Raw genomic sequence first — 4,962 nt, 5'->3', positions numbered from 1 at the left:
AAATACAGAAAACAAATCAACTACATTAAAATTTGTATTTGGAACAGATAAGTGAAATTTAAAAAACATAGGCAGTATGGAAGGAGGGGATGGGGGTGATGTGCAAAAAGGAGGGCATTTGGGATAAGCACTAGGTGTTATTGGAAACCAACTTGGCAATAAACTATTAAAAATAAAAAAAATAAAAAATGAAAGAACATAGATAGCCTAGAGAAATAAGTANATGGCAATGAGAAACAATGAAATCTGGCCATGTGTAGCAACATGGATGGACCTTGAGGGTGTTATGCTGAGCGAAATAAGTCAGACAGAGAAGGACAAATATCATATGTTTGCACGTATAGGAGGATTAGGAGGAACTTGACGGAGGAACAAGGGGGAGAAGAAGGGCGGAAATGGTGGGGGAAAGGGAGAGAGGCAAACCATGAGAGACTCTTGAATGCTGACAAAAACTGAGGACTGATGGATGTGGGGGGGAGAGGGGGATGGGCATGGAGGAGGGCACTTTGGGGATGAGCACTGAGTGTTATGTAGAAACTAATTTGACAATAAACTATTTGTAAAAAAATAAATAAAAAATAAATAAAAAATTAAAAAATTAAAAAATAAAAAAATAAAAAAAAAGAACTGAAAGAGGAGACATAACTGAACCAAAGACATGAAAGGGATCATAAAAAAAAAAACCTTAGATATTTATAGGCCAACAATTAGATCACCAAGAACAAACTACACATTTTGTAGAATTATGGAATCCACCAAGACTGTTTCATGAAAAAATACAAAATGAACAAAACAAAAATTAATAAGATTCCCTTAATCTAAAACCTACACCCTTCAAAATCAGCCTAGAATTACATAGCATTATTAAAATTTCGACCAATATTTAAAGAAGAATTAACACCAATATATCTCAAACTACTACAAAACTCTGATGAAAAGGAACATTTCCAAATGTGTTTGTTGACGACAGCATTATTCTCACACCAAAGCCAGAGAAAGACGCCACAAGAAGGGAAACTACAGTTAATATCCCAGATTAACATGCATACAAAATTCCTTGATAAAACCCGAGCATACTGAATCCAACAGCACATTGAAAGGATTATACATGATAATCCAGTGTGATTCATCCCTGAGATGCAAGGACTCTTCAACATCTACAAATGTGTAAGTGTGATGCTCTTCATTAACAGAGAGAATGATTGACTCTACATCATCATTAATTGCTTCATAACCATTAGATAAAATTCAACACATGTTCCTCATTTTAAACAAGCTCAATTAAAAGGGAACAGAAGGAAATTACCTCACTTAACCATAGCCATTTTGAAAAGCCCACACCTGGCAGCACATTGAAGAGATAATACTGAAGCCTTGTTGTCACATCAGAAGCCAGGTAATGATGACATCTCCCAACATAAGTATTCAACATGATAATGTGAAGAATAAATATGCCCCCCAAATTATGTCATCTTGTCACGTTGCTTGTTTGAATAAGTCACTTAAAAAATAGTCAGTCCAAGGACACTTGCACCCTCCTTTGTCCCCTGACAGCAAGAAATAAATCTCCCTTGGGAAAGCTCCCTTCCCTTCTCCCAGGAGGGGAAAACCAGCCTTACTACCAGAGTAAGGGACTTAGGGACAAGAAGGCTTTGCAGACAAACCTAGTTACTTGGCGACTAATTTAATACCCCAAAACCACTTTTTCTCTCACTCTTTACGAATTCAATTTTGTTGTCTGAAAATCACAAGTGCCACCTGCTTTGTTCATTCTCTGGGTGTCATATAATTAGGAAGGTCGTGCACTTGCAAAATGAAATTTATTCTCTCCTGTAGATCTCTCTTATGTCAATTGAATCTTTAGACAGGGTGAAAACCCAGAAGGAAAGAACAGAAAAGCTTTCTGCTCCTACAATTTGAAGATGTACCCAGAAAAATTAGGCAATAAACAGAAATAAAAGACATTAAATCAGTAAGAAGGAAGAAAAATTACCTGTTTGCATATGGCATGATCTTAAATGTAACAAAACACTAGAGACACCACAAAAAATATTAGAACCAATTTCGAAGAATGAGGAAAAGTGCAGGATAGGAAATGAAGAACTACAAAAAGAGCTATGATTCCACAAACCAGTTTGAAAATATATGCAAGAGAAATAACAAAATTATACAATTTAAAATGGCACAGAATAAACTGTTTTGGACTAAACTTCAAAAATTGTGTAAAACACTTGTACAGAGAAAATGACCTATGTTAATGAAAGACATGTAAAAACACACCGTCGGCAAATATAACGGTGTTCAGATCAGAATTCTAAATACTGTCGCAGCACCATCTACACAAAGTGACCTAGAAGTGCCTCTTTGACCCTGTCGTTCACATTTAAAGAATGAAATCTAAGTCTGGAGTTTGATATATAGTCAGAGGATATGCAAATAGGGCGCTGCCTGTGCTGATTAAACCAGCCCAGCCCTGACCCTGCAACTGGGAGAGGAGCCCCAGCCCTGGGAGTCCCAGGTGTTCCCATTCTGTGATCAGGACAGAACACAGACATCTCACCATGGAGTTTGTGCTCGGCTGGGTTTTCTTGTTGCTGTTTTAAAAGGTAATTCAATGCTGACCAAAACCGAGGACTGATGGATGTGGGGGGGGGTGGGCATGGAGGAGAACACTTGTGGGGATGAGCACTGAGTGTTATGTGGAAACTAATTTGACAATAAACTATTTAAAAAAAGGTAATTCAAGGTGAACAAGAGACAGTGAGTGAGTGGATATGAGTGAGAGAAGCATTGGATATGGGACAGTTTCCTCATCAGGATGTCTTCTGTCTGCAGGTGTCCAGTGTGAGGTGCAGCCGGTGGAGTCTGGGGGAGGCCTGGTGAAGCCTGGAGACTCCCTGAGACTCTCCTGTGCAGCCTCTGGATTCATCTGCAGTGACTATAACATGTACTGGATCCTCCAGAAATGCTTTCTGGAGTGACAATCCTTTGACAGCATATGAACTCTTCTTAATAAAGCCACTCCTTCAGAAGCAGAAAACATAACAGGATTGTCTAAAACACAGAGGAAGGCAGAGGCATAGACATATGCCATTATGGAGGAATTCCTTCTGAAACAAAAACGACAAAAGGTCATTACCAGGGATATAATTAAAACACATGTAGGTAATGTTGTTCAAACAGAATTTTTATTTTATTTATTTTATTTTTTAAATGTTTTTTTAATTTATTTCTGAGAGAGAGAGAGAGATAAAGAGAGAGAGAAGAGAAAGGTCAGAAAGAGAGGGAGACACAGAATCTGAAACAATCTGAAACAGGCTCCAGGCTATGAGCTGTCAGCACAGAGCCCGATGCGAGGCTCAAACCCACAAACCGTGAGATCATGACTTGAGTTGAAGTCAGACGCTTAACTGACTGAGCCACCCAGGCGCCCCATCAAACAGAATTTTTAAAAACTATCGTAAGGATAATAGCTGTGCTTGAGGAAGCATAGAAGACACGAGGAATACCCTTTGCAGATAGAAAAGACCTAAAAACAAATCAGGCTGAAATTTTTTTAATGATGTAACTGAGATGCAAAACTGATTGGATATCATGACCTCAAGGCTAAAAGAAGCAGATGAATGAGTAAGTGGCATAAGAGATAAAGGTATGGAGGAAAAGAAGCAGGAAAGAGGAAAATTAAAATATCGCAACACAAGTGTATACTTAGGGAACTCAGCAACTACATAAGTGTAAAGACATTCTTTTCAAAGGAGTCCCAGAAGAAGAAGAGAGGGTGAAAAGGGAAGAAGTTTTATCTGAGTGAATTATAGTGGAAAATTTCCACAAACTGGGTAGGAAACAGACGTCCACATCTAGGAGGCATGGAGAGCTTCCATCAAAATCAACAAAAGCATGACAACAATGAGACATATCACACTAAAACTGGCAAAATATACAGATAAAGAAAAACCCTAACAACAGCACAGTGAAAGAATTTGTTAACTACTAACGGAAGATAAAAGAAGATTGTGGTAGTTCTCTCCACAGAAACCTTCAGGCAAGAAGGGAGGGGCATGATAACCTCAACATGCTCAATTGAAAAATATACAGCCAAGAATACTTTCCCTAGTAAGACTGTCATTCAGATAGAAGGAAAAGTAGACTTTCTCAGACAAACAAAAACCAATGGAGTTCATGGTCTCTAAACTAGCCCTGCAAGAAATATTAAAGGGGATTCTGTGAGTGGGAAAGGGAGATTAAAAGCAACAAAGACTAGGAAAAAAAGAGAGAGAAAATCTCCAGAAAAAATGACTTTAGTGGAAACACAATGGCACTAAGTTTATATGTATCAATAATCACTGTGAATGTAAATGGGCAAAAAGCTCCAATCAAAAGACATAGGGTATCAAAGTGGATTAAAAAAAAACAAGGGGGGAGGGGGGATGGGCATAGAGGAGGACACTTACGGGGATGAGCACTGAGTGTTATGTGGAAACTAATTTGACAATAAACTATTTGTAAAAAAAAAAACAAACAAACAAGACCTACTATATCTGTTTTGAGCAGTTCTTTAGCTGTCGTTTCTTCCTGGAATTTCTTTAGAGGAGAGTTCTTCCGTTTCGTCATTTTGGCTAGCTTTCTGTCTTTTGTTAGTTTTAAAAGCTTGTTGTGCACTAACTTTGAGAAGTATGCTGGGGCAATTTTGATTGGAATTGCGTTGAATGTGTAGATAGCTTTGGGTAGTAATGACATCTTACCTATATTTATTCTTCCTATCCATGAGCATGCGATGTTTTTCCATTTATTTGTGTCTTCTTCAATTTCCTTCATAAGTTTTCTGTAGTTTTCATCATACAGATCTTTTGTATCCTTGGTTAGGTTTATTCCTAGGTATTTTATGGTTTTTTGTGCAATTGTGAATGGGATCAGCTTCTTGATTTCTCTTTCTGTTGTTTCATTGTTGGTGTATAAAAATGC

The sequence above is a fragment of the Hyaena hyaena genome, unplaced genomic scaffold, assembly GCF_003009895.1.
Source record: "Hyaena hyaena isolate Hyena2069 unplaced genomic scaffold, ASM300989v1 scaffold_1560, whole genome shotgun sequence".
Classification (NCBI taxonomy): domain Eukaryota; kingdom Metazoa; phylum Chordata; class Mammalia; order Carnivora; family Hyaenidae; genus Hyaena; species Hyaena hyaena.
Note: the sequence above shows the minus strand (reverse complement) of the source record.